The sequence below is a fragment of the Ovis aries genome, chromosome 14 (assembly GCF_016772045.2).
Source record: "Ovis aries strain OAR_USU_Benz2616 breed Rambouillet chromosome 14, ARS-UI_Ramb_v3.0, whole genome shotgun sequence".
Taxonomy (NCBI): Eukaryota; Metazoa; Chordata; class Mammalia; order Artiodactyla; family Bovidae; genus Ovis; species Ovis aries.
In genome coordinates, this window is record NC_056067.1 from 54,719,368 (window position 1) to 54,734,445 (window position 15,078).

Below are 15,078 nucleotides of genomic sequence, written 5' to 3' on the forward strand. Positions count from 1 at the left end.
TTTTCATTATAAGTTTTGCTACCAAGGTCATGCTAATCTCATAATGTGATTAATGGAATGTTCTCCCTTTTTCTATCCTCAGCAGTTGTTTGTATATACTATTTGTTTCTGAAGTGTTTGCCATACTTCACCATTAAGCATTCTTTAGAATTTCTTATGAAATGATTTTTACCCACTCTTCAATTTGATCATGAGGAGTCTTGCCTATGTATGACCTTCTATGACACAAATATATTTCTTTTGGTAAGTTAACTCTTAGGTATTTGTCCATATCTCCCAAATTTCCAAATTTATTGGCGGAGTTAATCATACTTTCATATTATTTTCTAGTATTTGCAGCTTCTGTGTTGCTATCCATGTAATGTTTTAAATCTCGATAGTACTTGTGCTTACCTTGAGGAAAGTGGAACAGTCTCACTGAAAAGTGAAAAGGGTTAGTCACTCAGTCATGTCTGACTCTTTTAACCCCATGGACTATAGCCAGTCAGGCTCCTCTGTCCAAGGAATTCTCCAGGCAAGAATACTGGAGTGGGTCGCCATTCCCTTCTCCAGAGGATCTTCCTGCCCCAAGGAATCTTCCTGCCCCAAGGATCGAACCTGGGTCTTCTGCATTGCAGGCAAATTCTTTGCCATCTGAGCCACCAGAGAGACCCATATGGCCTTGTGCTTACATTTTCACATTTATGTATGTACTGTATGGGGCTTCCCAGATGGCACTAGTGGAAAAGAACCCACCCGCCAGCGCAGGAGGCATAAGGGATGCAGATTCAGCCCCTGGATCGGAAAGATCCCCTGGAGAAGGACATGATAACCCATTCCAGGATTCTTGCCTGGAGAAGCCCATTGGACAGAGGAGCCTGCTGGGCTACAGTCCATGGGGTTGCATAGAGTCAGACACAACTGAAATGAGTCAGCACACACACATGTACTATATGTACACACAATCCTTTTTATGTGCCAGAACTGTTGAATACCGTGTTCTACAGAAAATTTAGAATGTTAAAACATATAGATCCAGATATTAAAATGCAATCTAGGGACATCTGGTCAACCAGGTCAGTTTGTGAAGCGGTAACTTGTGGAGTTATCTATGTGTGTGTGTGTGTGTGTGTTAGTCAGTCCTGTCCAACTCTTTGGGACTCCATGGACTGTAGCCTGCCAAGCTCCTCTGTCTATGGAATTCTCTAGGCAAGGATACTGAAGTGGGTTGCCATTTCCTTCTCCAGGGGATGTCTATGGAGTCTGTCAAACCTGAGGAAGCTGAAGCCAAGTGCATGGTTGTTGGCTTGTGGCCATTTTGGGGGATAAACAAGCTGGGATCTAATACTCTTAAGAAAAAATGCCCTCTAACATGCAAATTTCATATAGGCCCAACACGTTCTAGGTAACATACTACATAAGTTTTTCTTTATTATTATTTTAACCTTTTGGCTGCACCACGCAGTATGTGGGGTCTTAGTTCTCTGACCAGGGGTTGAACCCATGCCCCCTGCATTGGCAGCATGGAATCTTAACCACTGCACCACCGGGGAAGTCCCAATATGCTAGAAATAAGGTGTTAGTATTTGAATGCTACCTTCTTCAGAAAACCTGATTCTCTACTCTAAGATTCTCAAGAATTCTCAAGAATCCAGTCTCTGCAAGCTCCATATGGGGGCCTGAAATAGAGAAGAGTGGAACATTTCGCACCCTCTCCTCCTACTGAACTGTCAATCATTAATTTCTTTAACAAGCTCCATTATAATTTCCCAGTATACTCTATTTTGTTTCATTACAAAGCAGGTAAACCTAATTAATATATCTAAAATCAATAAGATATGTTTACAAGTGATGAAGTTTTGGGGTTTTTCCATATGTTTCAAATTTGTGTTGGGTTCATGGGAAATTCATTGCTTTTCACGGTCACCTTCTTAACTCATTATCACATGAAAAATCCAATAGATTTGATATTCACACCCTTGACCTTGGTCAACATTTTGAATATCATGTTTAACTTTGATACCACATTTCATGTCATCCTTTGGAGACAGATATTTTCTGGATGATATAGGTTGTAAAAGCAGCTTTGCATACATACAGAGTTACCCGGGGTCTTTTCGTCTGTACCACCGTTCTCCTGAGTGCCTACCAAGCCATCACCACGAGTCCTATTCATTCTAATTGGGCGTAGCTGAAATCAAAACTCTCTATGTGTGTTTACCCCTCTTTCCTTTTCTTCTGGGTCATCAACATGCTCATCTATATCCACATCATTAAAACTGTAGAAGCCAGACGCAATAGTTGGCTCTTGGCAATCTCAGATACGCTGTCAAACTGTGCAGGCCACACCACACAATTCAATGGAATTTTTGAGCGTCATGGTGATTTGAGGTTTCCTCTTTGTGTTCCTCCTGATATGCTCCAGTCCCTACACGTCTCTACCATCATCTCTAGTAACCAGTGCAGGGAGCCAACAATAAACTCTGGAATAATTGGCCCCAAACTGCCAGGATTTGATTAATAATTTGATCATTTTTGCCCTGACTTCCCACTTAAGTGCCAACTGGAGAAAGCCAGATATTCACCCCCCCTCCCCTTCCAGTTCACCTGCTGACCCATTTTAGTGCCCCAGGCCAACATCCTCCCATCATGGCTTACCTGAAGCCTTCCTTATTTTCCTTTTAGGGAGCTCTCCCACTCTGCATGCCTTTGAGTCTCTGCTAAATGCAGGTGATGGTGGCTGACTCCCTTGCTAGAGCCAGCTCTGAACAATAGCCTTTCCTTGTTCTCCTTCTGGGTTTCTCTTTTGATTTCCATGTTGTCTCAATCCTCTGTTCAAACCCACAAGAGTTTCCTTCACATGAATGAAGCTCTTCATGGTTATTCTCATAATATCCTATGTCCCTCTCACAGCATAACTCATGCTTCAATTTCTGTCTCCATACTCTCTGGCCAGTCATAAGGAAGCACTCAGTGTTGACAAAAACAGACTATGTGATTTCCCATTTTGGCGTCTTTGCACATTTGTCCTTCACATAGCACTGATTCTCTGTCTGAAAAATAAAAATCTCAACCCAAATGCTATCTCCTTTGTTTCCAGATCTTCATAGCTGTGTGTTTCTATCTCTTCTTGCCTCTTTAAACTATTTTGCATTTTGCTCTCTGCAGTGAACTACCCACCTTCGATAAAAGGTGATTCTGAACCGGAGGGAGAGCGGGCTGGAAGTGAGGTGGTAGTGGATGCGTGAATGTCTGAGTGGGTGCGTGAATGTGTGAGTGCGTAGGCCTACTTACTCCAGCCTGAAAGCTTCCTCCTGCGGCTTGAATCCTGAAAGTGATGAATTGATCAGATAGACGAGGCCGGGCTTGTCCCGCGCCATTGATTATCGAGGCGATTCTGATCTGAAAAAAAAAAAAAAGGTGATTCTGAGATCACCATTGGATGACACGATAATAAAATGGAAGTACATTCTTAAGTAGTCCATTTTCACTTATCATGTTTTTATTGTTGGCAGCCAAGTAAATGGTACTCCAGTTTCCAGCCCACTAAAATGAACATTTATATTGACTCATATTAGGAAACCCTTTGCTCTGTGCACACTTCTTTGCAGGAAACTCCCCAACCCCAACCATAGAATAAGAAAAGACTTTGTTTCATTGCATTGCTCAAGAGCAAAGCTAAAAATACAACAAGGATCATGAAATTAAGGAAGATTCTACACTTACATGTAGAATGGAGTTTGTGTGCATGCATGCTCAGTTGTGTCCAACTCTTTGCAACACTACAAACCACAACCCACTAGGCTCCTTTGTCTATGGGATTTTCCAAGCAAGAATACTGGAGTGGGTTGCCATTTCCTTCTCCATGAATCTTTCTGACCCAGGGATTAAACCTATGTCTCCTGCATTGGCAGGCAGATTCTTTACCACTAAGCCACCAGGGATGCTGCTATAGGATAAGAGATTGTGGGTTAGTGGCTTACCATCACCACTTACTGTGATGAAAGTGAAAGTCGCTCAGTCGTGTCTGACTCTTTGTGACCCAATGGACTATACACTCCATGGAATTCTCCAGGCCAGAATACTGGAGTGGGTAGCCTTTCCCTTCTCCAGAGGATCTTCCCAACCCAGGGATCAAAGCCAGGTCTCCCGCCTTGCAGGCAGATTCTTTACCAGCTGAGCCACCAGGAAAGCCCAAGAATACTGGAGTGGGTAGCCTATCCCTTCTCCAGGGGATCTTCCTGACCCAGGAATCAAACCTGGGTCTTACCAACTGAGCTACTAGGGAAGCCATGATGAGCTCAGTCACAAATCTAGTGCTTTGATTTTTGCCATAGAGGCAAGTCAAGGTAAAACTCTGAATTCTGTACCCAGCACTACACACACATACACCTGCGTGTCCACAGCAGACAGTACCACATATATTTAAACAGTTACCTCTCCAAGGGCCCACATATTCCTTTCCAGGTCTACGTCTCCTTCATCTTGGGCAGCACAGATCAGGCCTAATGCAAGAGTCGAAAGTAGAACATCCATCCTGATGTAAATTGTTCCTCACTTTTCTTCAGCATCTGTGAATTTGTTGTTAACTGGTAGAAAACCTGACTCCCTGACTTGTTTTTATAAGGATTGTGTGTTGATGTGGCATATTATAACTGGCTTGTACGTACCTGCTTATAAGTCATCTTCAGTCAGTCAGTCAGTTCAGTCGCTCAGTCGTGTCCGACTCTTTGCGACCCCATGAATCGCAGCACGCCAGGCCTCCCTGTCCATCACCAACTCCCGGAGTTCACTCAGACTCATGTCCATCGAGTCGGTGATGCCATCCAGCCATCTCATCCTCTGTCGTCCCCTTCTCCTCCTGCCCCCAATCCCTCCCAGAATCCGAGTCTTTTCCAATGAGTCAACTCTTCGCATGAGGTGGCCAAAGTACTGGAGTTTCACCTTTAGCATCAGTCCTTCCAAAGAACACCCAGGACTGGTCTCCTTTAGGATAGACTGGTTGGATCTCTTGCAGTCCAAGGGACTCTCAAGAGTCTTCTCCAACACCACACTTCAAAAGCATCAATTCTTCGGTGCTCAGCTTTCTTCACAGTCCAACTCTCACATCCATACATGACCACTGGAGAAACCAGAGCCTTGACTAGATGGACGTTTATTGGCAAAGTAATGTCTCTGCTTTTGAATATGCTATCTAGGTTGGTCATAACTTTCCTTCCAAGGAGTAAGCGTCTTTTAATTTCATGGCTGCAGCCACCATCTGCAGTGATTTTGGAGCCCAGAAAAATAAAGTCTGACACTGTTTCCACTGTTTCGCCATCTATTTCCCATTAAGTGATGGGACCGGATGCCATGATCTTCGTTTTCTGAATGTTGAGCTTTAAGCCAACTTTTTCACTCTCCTCTTTCACTTTCATCAAGAGGCTTTTGAGTTCCTCTTCACTTTCTGCCATGAGGGTGGTGCCATCTGCATATCTGAGGTGATTGATATTTCTCCCAGCAATCTTGATTCCAGCTTGTGCTTCTTCCAGCCCAGAGTTTCTCATGATGTACTCTGCATAGAAGTTAAATAAGCAGGCTGACAATATACAGCCTTGATGTACTCCTTTTCCTATTTGGAACCAGTCTGTTGTTCCATGTCCAGTTCTAACTGTTGCTTCCTGATCTGCATACAGGTTTCTCAAGAGGCAGGTTAGGTGGTCTGGTATTCCCATCCCTTTCAGCATTTTCCACAGTTTATTGTGATCCACACAGTCAAAGGCTTCTTACAAATAAACAAATAAACCAATCAAAAAATGGGCAGAGGACCTCAACAGACATCTTTCCAAAGAAGACATGCACATGCCAACAGGAACAAGAAAATGTACTCAACATCACTAACCATCAGGAAAATGCCAATCAAAACCACAATGAGCTATCAGCTCACACCTCTGAGGACAGCCATTATCAGATGGTCAAAGATAAGAAGGATTGTTGAGGGGGTGGAGGAATGGAGACCTTTGCACACAGTCTGTGGGTTGGCAGCTGTGAATCTGAAAGTAACAATCTAGAAATGGGTCCAATTTTGTTGCTGGATTCTAAAGTGAACTATGTATACCAATTAACAAATGAGATATTAAGAACAATGATCAGTTATCCTCAACATTTAGTATTTGGAAAATCAACATAAAGAATGTAGCTAACCATCTCTGTGTTCTTTCTTTAGTTTGGTCAAATGATCTATTTATATTTCCTTTTAAATTATTTGGTTTCTAGATATCTGCCAGTGGGCTTCCCTGATGGCTCGACAGGTGAAGAATCCACCTGCAATGCAGGAGACGTGGGTTTGATCCCTAGGTCACAAAGATCCCCTGGAGAAGGAAGGGCATGGCAGCCCACTCCAGTATTCTTGCCTGGAAAATTCCATAGACAAAGGAGCCTAGTGGGCTGCAGTTCACAATGTTGCAAAGAGTTGGACACGACTGAGTGACTAAGCACAGCACAGCAATGTTTGAATGTACAGTATAATCTTATTGATAAGAGTTGCCAGGCTGTACATGACATCCCTAGGATATATATTTACTTTATAGCTGGAAGTTTCTACCTCTCATCCATCCACCCATCAAGAGACAAGAAAGATCTTGATCAAAATGGGAAATATTACGAAGAATAAACAGCAACCTCAACCAAATAGAGTCGGGGGACCTGAAGGGGGCTCTCTCACACACTTAAAAGGTAGCAGAGCCCAATGAGGAAAAAAAGGTAAAGACTCAGCCAATGAAAGCAGCAGGCTTTGTTGACTGTAGCCCACCCCCGCTCCCCACACCGACTTCTTTTTCCTCTCTAGAAAGTACTCTACTTTCCCTGCCATTCGAGAACTTATCATGACTCGCCATGGTTGCATGGTCCCAAATTAATCCATATTTGCTGGAGAAACAAATGCCACCTAGTCTATTTGTTATGTCATGAGTAGTCTACACCAAAAAAAAAAAAAAAATAGTCTGCACCAACAGGTAAAATATAGAAGTCCATCCACGAAAATATTTACTTTCAAGGCACCACTAATAAGAAATCAGAAGTGAATAATTGCTGGATAATAGTGGGCTGCTTATAATAGATTTAAAGTTTTCTCTATGCAACATCTTATGCCCCACCAAATGAAAGCACTAAATGCCAAAATGTTTACTTTACTTGTGTTATTTGTCTATTAGAAAGATATGTTTAATACTATTTTTTGTGTTGCTGATTTAAAATAGTTTTGTTTGAGATTAATAGTCTCATTTTAAGAAAATAGATTTATTTAGACAGTGTATTGAGACAAAAATGTATATTCCACCAAAGTTTTCTGTATTATTTATGTTATCTGTATTTTTAAAGCATACATAATTGATACCTTCCAGCTGTAAGGTGTGATATGATTTTTTATTTAATTTTTGTTTTGCTTTGGAGATAGCTGATTTACAATACTATGTTTAAGGTGTTAACAGCAGAGTGATTCAGTTACATATATATATACATGTATGTATGTATACTAGAGTTAATGTTCTGTACAAGAGGTCCTTGTTGATTTCCATTTTATGTAGAGTGGTGTATGTATGCTAATCTCAACACCCTGATTTATCCCTCCCCCTACCTTTCCCCTTGGGTAACAGAAGTTTGCTTTCTATGTCTGTGAGTCTGTTTCTCTTTTGTAAATGAGTTCATTTGCATCAATTTTTTTAGATTCCACATATGAGTGATATCATATGCTATTTGTCTTTGTTTGACTTTATTCACTTAGTAGATATAATTTAAATGAGCCAAGAAAATATAAACAAAAAATTATTTTAGTTGTACACAACTTTGCTGCTTTTATGGCAAACCTGCCTGTTGCCTGATGCATACAATTTAACTTAGCCACTGTTGAGAAGGTTTCGTGTCATGGATTGAAAAGTAAACCAGTTTCAAGAGACTGTTCAGTACAATTTTCAGTTCTGATGACTGGAATTTTACTTTTGGAGGATTTATCATATTTTGCAACCAAAGTAAAGCCAAGTTAAATATTTTTCAATGGCGGTGTTGGGGATGAATAAGCAAAAATACTGCCCTTTGCCAAGAAACCATTTGAGTTTTTGTTTGCTTTTTTAGGAAGACAGCAATCTGTTTCTAATATGTATTTATTTTTGGCTGTGCTAGGTCTTTGTTGCTGTGTGGGGACTTTCTCTTAGTCGTGCAATGAGGGCTTCTCATTGCAGTTGCTTCTCTTGCTGTGAGGAGTACACTCTAGGACACAAGGGCTCAGCAGTTGCAGCTCTCTGGCTCTAGAGCTCAGGTTCAATAGTTGTGGTGCACAGGCTTAGTTGTCCTGAGGCCTGTGGATTCTTCCGGAACCAGGGATCAAACCTGTGTCTCCTGCATTGGCAGACAGGCAGATTTCTATCCACTGGACCACCAGGGAAGTCCAAAAAAACATTTGTTTTGATAGTACCGAATACTTTGAAACCTTCAGTTAAATTTAGAATTTATTGACCTTAGGTGTTATTTCCAGGTAAGCAGAACCAGACACAATATAATGGGAACCAAAGTTCTGGGGTTGCATGTGGGGTGAGATTTGCTGATACACATCATGGAACCAAGACACCGAATGGAAGTCCATCTAAGGTAATATTTGAAAAGACTCAGATACAACTTTAAAAAAAAAAAAAACTTTATAGAATAAATGAGAATTTAACCTAAAAATGTTACAGTAGATGGTGTTATTAGTTCCAGATAGTTAGTAGCTATCCTTAGCGGGTAATGACTGGGAAGGGGCATCGGTGTTCTGTTTCTTGATCTGGGTGCTGGTTACATCAGCTGTGCCTATTTTGAAAATTCATAGCAGGGCGTAATCGTTGGCATGTTAGTTTCACTACAAAAATTAAGGAAAAAATTAGTAGATCCATGAAGAAGAAGATGCCAGATGCTTAGCTGAGTTTGGTAGATAAAGGCCAAAGAAAAAAATATCACATTGTGACGGCCAAAGAGGTAAGAACTATAATGGGGACAAGTCACAGAAAGGGTGCAGAGACCTATTAGGGAGGAATAACACTTGTGCTAGAGATATAACACAGCTGGTGGAGAAGAGACCATCATTTAAAAATGGAAGACAACTTCCGAACTTGAAGTTCATTTGACATGCATGTCCCAACCGCATCTTGGGTAGAAGTGTTAGTGGAAGGAGGGTCTGGAGACCCTCCCTCCTGTGGGCCTCGGTTCTTGGTAAGGATGCAAGAAAGAATCTAAGGTCTTACCCTTAGCAAGAAAGTTTACTAACTATAAGGAAAGAAAGAACAGGTGGCAAAGAGTCAGACAGGACTGAGCAACTGAGCCCACAAAAAAGAAAGAAAGCCAGAACACCTCAAGAGAGAGGTAGGCCATGCAAAGGGAGGCAAATGGCCCTGGAGGGCTGGGTTTCCGAGGTTTTAGGGCAGGATTATTTGCATAATCTGGAGTGGGGGAGTATGTCGCTGATTGACAGCCTTCATTGGCAGTTGCAGGTTATATACCAAGATGCTCTACCATGCATGTCCTTCCCATAATTCAGTCTGTTACAATTAGATGTATGTATTCAGTATTCATGGAATATTTATGAGTAGTCAGTGAGTCCAATGGCCACCAAGGTTGCTTTAGTACAGGATGGTGTGAAGTGTGCGCATGTGCTAGAGTAGGGAAGGTCCACCAGTCGCCAGGTGGGTTTTTTTTTTTTACTGGCCCCTGACTTTTTTGAGAACTGGTGGAAACATATTAGGGGCTGCTGTGCTGCTGCTAAGTCGCTTCAGTTGTGTCTGACTCTGTGCGATCCCATAGACGGCAGGCTCCTTTGTCCCTGGGATTCTCCAGGCAAGAATCCTGGAGTGGGTTGCCATTTCCTTCTCCAATATTAGGGGCAGGGCTGGTAAATTGCTTGGTGGGATTAGGCGGCTATTAGGCCGCTGCTCAGTTACTCTCAGCTAATTTCCTGGCTATCAGAAGCAGCAATGAGAAACACACCTATTTTAAACTACATAGAGAATTTAAACCCTATGAGACTTTATCTAAGGATGAAGCACAAATTTGAAAGCTCATGGAGAAAACAAAATCTCTTCAGAGGAAAAGCACCCATCAACATGGAGTTTAATATCTTGTCTGCACCATGGAAAGCTGGAAATAGAATATAAGTGACCAACTGAATGAAAAGGGTTCAGCTGAAGAATCCGATGTCTGGAGGATGTAGAATCCATCAGCCATGGTGAAAAGTCATTATGCAAAATTTTAAGTTACCGTTTCACTTACATATCTCTGGGTACTTAAATGGAACAGTGAATTAAATAAAGGACCCCAAAATTGCAGAATATGAAAATGATAAACAGATGCTGAGGAAATAGTTCGCCAAATTACACCTATTTAAAGCGAATACAGTGTAGCCGTCCACAAAGGGTCTTGTTTCCTAAAGAAAACTTATTGAAAATGAAGGAACACATTTCATTAAAATTCTCATAAGAGATTGGATTGAAGCATGATCCATACACAATAACGTAAGTGGAGTTATTATTCTGTATAAATATATGCAGATGTTGAAAAGCAAACACTGGCATTTAACTACTCAAAGGAGTACAATTCCTATCCTTCTCAGTTCTCCTAACCTGCTGTCTTTTTAAAGCTCTGTCATACACCTTTATACTTTTTCTATACTATAAATATTCTATATATGGCCTATGTTACTTATCAACATATGCCCAATCTCTAAAATAGTGCTGGGAAAAAGTAAACCATGCAATTATATGTTTATTGAATACATAAATGACTTTTCCCAGAGCAATTTTGAACAGAAATTAACTCGATCACCATGTAATTTTAAATTTCTAAGCAGCCACATTTCAGAAAACAGAAAAACCAAGCAGATAAAGTTAGTTTCAATGGCATATTTACAATACTTTAAATTTATACATAATTAGTATAATTTAATTAAGGAATTGCTATGAAATTAATTTCACATTTATGTACTCCTCTTCATTGGAAGACTTCAAATTTGAGGATATTTCTAAGTTTCCACCGCAATGGGAATTATAGTAACCCCAAATTAAGTGCTCAACAGTCCATGCTGGAGAATGCTCTGTTGTGGAAAGATGTAAGCATCAGATCATCTACTAAATGTTCTTTGAGAAAAGGTAATTGTCACCCGTGAAAGGAAGGAAGTCAGTTGGGACATTTTATTTTTCATCAGCACAAAAGGGCACAGGGATGGGTAGCAGGAGGAAATTATCCCAGTAATTCTCTCCATTTCTGGGTTTTTCTTGGGTAAATAAAGGAAGTAGAAGGCAATAAAGTTGTTTAAGCAATAAAAGAAAACAAAGCAACCTACCAGCAAAAGAATAGTGTGGGTGGCTTTGATTTCAGGAGATGACTGGGGAGAGAGGCTGAGGCTGTGAAGATGCTGGGCTCTCTGGCGGTGTTTGTAGAGAAGGGTCACCATGTAGATGCTGGACCACATCATGAGGACCACAAAGAGGAGATCTCGAATCACCATGACATTCAAAAATGCCATTGAATAGTGGTGTTCCAACTGTTCGGTTTGACAGTATACTGCATAATACCCAAGACCAGCAGTTGTGAAATTGTTCCTTGCCCTTACAGTTTCAATGATGTGGATATAGATGAGCAAGTTGATGACCCAGAAGAAAAGGAAAGAGGGGTAAATGCACATAGAGAGTTTAGATCTAAGCCATGCCCACTTAGAATTAACAGGATTGATGGTGATAGCTTGGAACACACTCAGGAAAGCGGTCGTACAGATGGAAAGACCCCGGGTAACTCTATATATGTACAAAGTTGTCTTACAACCAACATCGTCCAGAAAGTATCTTTCTCCAAAGGATGGCATGACATCTGGTATCAACTTGAACAAGATAGTCAAAACATTGACCAAGGTCAGGTGTATGAATATCACATCAATGGGCTTTTTCAGGCAAGACTGAGTTAAGAAAGTGTCTATATATAGGGTGAAGAGCACCAAGTTCCCCATGAGCCCAATACAAATCAGAGATATGAAGAAAAACCCCAAGATTGCATCACTTGAAAACATTATCTTCATATGGTTTTATACATTTTCCTTCGATTAGCCAGGTTTCAAAGAAAGCAAAATAAATTATATTTTGAAATTATAAATAATAGAGCCTCTTAAAGCATATGGTATCTGATGGTTCAGTATAAGGAGAGGGAGTTGGTAGTTTCAACTCTTTCATGTTTCAGGCCAAGACGTGTCATTTCCAGGGATTAAATTCCAGAGTTTCTTAAAAGTCTGAGAGTACAGAATTAGGTTTGTAAAGAGAGTAGGACTCAGATGACTATTTCAAATGTGGGGAGGAAGGAAGAAAGAATGACACTAGCAAAGAAGTAGCAAAGTAATCCTACAAAGAAAGAAATGGAATCAACACAAGCAAAAGCAGAAATCAATTGATCTCAAACTTCATATGGAAAGTAAAACCATATAGAAGAGTTAGATCTTTCAGAAGAGTCATAAAATCAACAAACCTAGGGGGGACTGTAACATTTCCCTTAGGGAAAGCACAAATGATGTCAGTATTTAATTTTTTTAAAGAGAGTGCTGGAGAAGTTGTCAATTTTAGAAAAGAACACAATACCGTGATTATGCCAATATGTTTGGAAATTTAAGAAATCTGTGGCAACTTTCTAGAAGACCTAACTTACCAAACAAAGATACTGGAATAATAGAAAAGCATAAATAGGCAATCCTCCTCATTATAAAATTGAACAGTAGCAAAAATTGTTCCAGATGAATTCTCAAACATCTCAGTGTTGAAGCACGCCAAACGCATCAGATACAAATCGTATTGGTGAACCGCTGCTAAGGACAGAAGGGAGAACATTCCATTAATCACATTATGAGGTTGGCATAAACTTGGTAGCAACATTGAACAAAGACAATGTGAAAAGCTCAATTATAGAACTATTTCAAGAACCAAAGGAAATACAGATCTACGCAAAATAACTGGAAAATTGTGTCCACCATGTGTAAAAAGAATCAAGCATTTGACCAAATAATTATCTCAAACATGGAAATTAAGTTTTACATCAGAAACCTTATCTGCATGATTATCCGTACTACTAAAGGCTCAAGACATGCAGGATGACTTTAATACATGCCTCAGATCATGTAACAAAATTCAACCTACAGTTATGATAAAGATATATAATTACATAGAAAGAAAAAGGTATATTTTTACCTTGATGGTAATAGCTACAATGTCTACAGTGTCATAGTAAGTGTTTAATACTGAAAGTTTTTCCACTGAGATTGGCTATAAGTAAAATTATCTTCTATCACCATTTCTATATTTCATGGTGATTTTATGACTCTTTCCTGGACTTTATACTAAAGAAAGTAAAATGTATAATAATAGGAAAGAACGTGACGCTATCTAATCTTTGACAGATTATATAAACTTTAGGAAAACACTAAAATCATTGGCCTATTTATTAGACTCTTAGAGAGTGATTTTCAAGGTTACTGAAAGGAAGGGAGGGTAAAGATCATTTGGATTTCTATATGCCAATGTAAAAAGAAATTTAAAATACATTTGAAAAAATGATACCATTTAAATATAAAAATTTGTTGAATCTAGGAATAACATGTAAAAGCTCTTGAAAAACAATGCTATAATTAGTCTGTGAATAAAGCATTTTGAAAACAAGGTAATAATTTCAAATTAAGTATATTATCTATGACAATAGAACATAGTACAGGGAACTTCATTCAATATCTTGTAATAAGTTGTAATGGAAAAGAACCTGATAAAGAATAGATATATATGTGTGAATCTATATATGTGTGTTTAGCTGAGTCATTCTTCCATATAGCTGAAGCATGGTAAATCAACTACACTTCAATTAAAACTTTTAATTACAAAAAACAAAAACAGAAGTAAAGGGACCCTGAATCAAATTATATCCAGTGTATATGAAAAGCAAATAAAGTGTAGAGAATAAAAAGAATGAAAACTTAAGTAAGGTGAGGTATAGCCAATACATGGAATGTATGGCATTTTTAAATCATTGTGAATAATGAGCTGCAGAGTCAAAATACAATGAAGAAATCTGATACAGTTTCTAAATGAAGCATAACAGAGACACTGAAATGAGAGTGGAAAGCGATGAGATACCAAAAACCCAAAGAATAAAGGAAAGTAAAAACAGCATATACGGAAGAAAAGAGAAAGAGGGACCATAATGTAAGGAAGAAGGTGAAGTATAATTTCTGTCAAACAGAAAACTAACAGGAAATTAAATCTGAAACAAAAAGTAAGGAAGCTTCCGATGGGGGATGGGAATACTGGAAAGGTCTGCATACCGCGGTCTCTTTCTGGAGGCTGTGTCTTAGATCCTTAAGGAAAGCAGTCAGATTCCCCAAGAAGGAGGAAGCACTTTGGAAAGGCCGGGTCTGACACGCAAAGACTGTATATCAGGGACCAGATGGCGGAGCGTCTCCTCCCAGCGGGCCCCCTCGTCACCTGCTGTCTCCAGCACCTCGCTTGTTGGGGTCATCCTGATGCGCCCAGAGGGGCAGCAAATTGCTCTCCCGCATGCAAAATGATCCTCCTGGTAAACTTATTAGGTTTACTGACAAGGGGGCAAAGGCATGATCTGGGGACGTACTTTTCCCAGGTTGATCTACATCATTAAGTAAACAAAAAAAAAGTAAACTTCAGAATCTAGACAAGTGATCAAAGTTAGTTTCCACTCCGCTGGCGGAATTTCCCCTAGGACCTGATAAAAGGTGACCTCCAGAGCTCAGAGGATGCGTTCACTTCTCTTCCTGAGTCCATTGTGCGTGTTTCAGCTCCTTTACATCCTATAAAGTGCGAGCATAATGCAGGGCAGTGTTTTATCATAATCCAACTAACACAGGCATCGCTCAAGATTATTACATACAGAGTGTGCTGCGGGCTCTCTTTTTTTCGTTCCTGTTTCCTTGGCCACCTCTCAGGGTGTGCAGCATCTTAGTTCCTCATCAAGGACTGAACCCACGCCCCCTGCCGAAGGGCAGATTCTTAACCATAGGACTGCCAAGGAGGTCTCTCTAGTGCTCATTTTAAAGCCACAGAA

General features: G+C 40.1%; 1 non-coding gene across 1 annotated transcript; it reads left to right on the forward strand.

Moving 5' to 3' along the window:
* The first annotated feature begins 3,177 nt into the window (after window positions 1-3,177).
* On the forward strand, window positions 3,178-3,385 carry LOC121816575 (small Cajal body-specific RNA 2). Its single transcript, XR_006056263.1, has one exon. It is a non-coding gene; the product is annotated as a small Cajal body-specific RNA 2 (non-coding RNA).
* The last annotated feature ends 11,693 nt before the right edge of the window (window positions 3,386-15,078 follow it).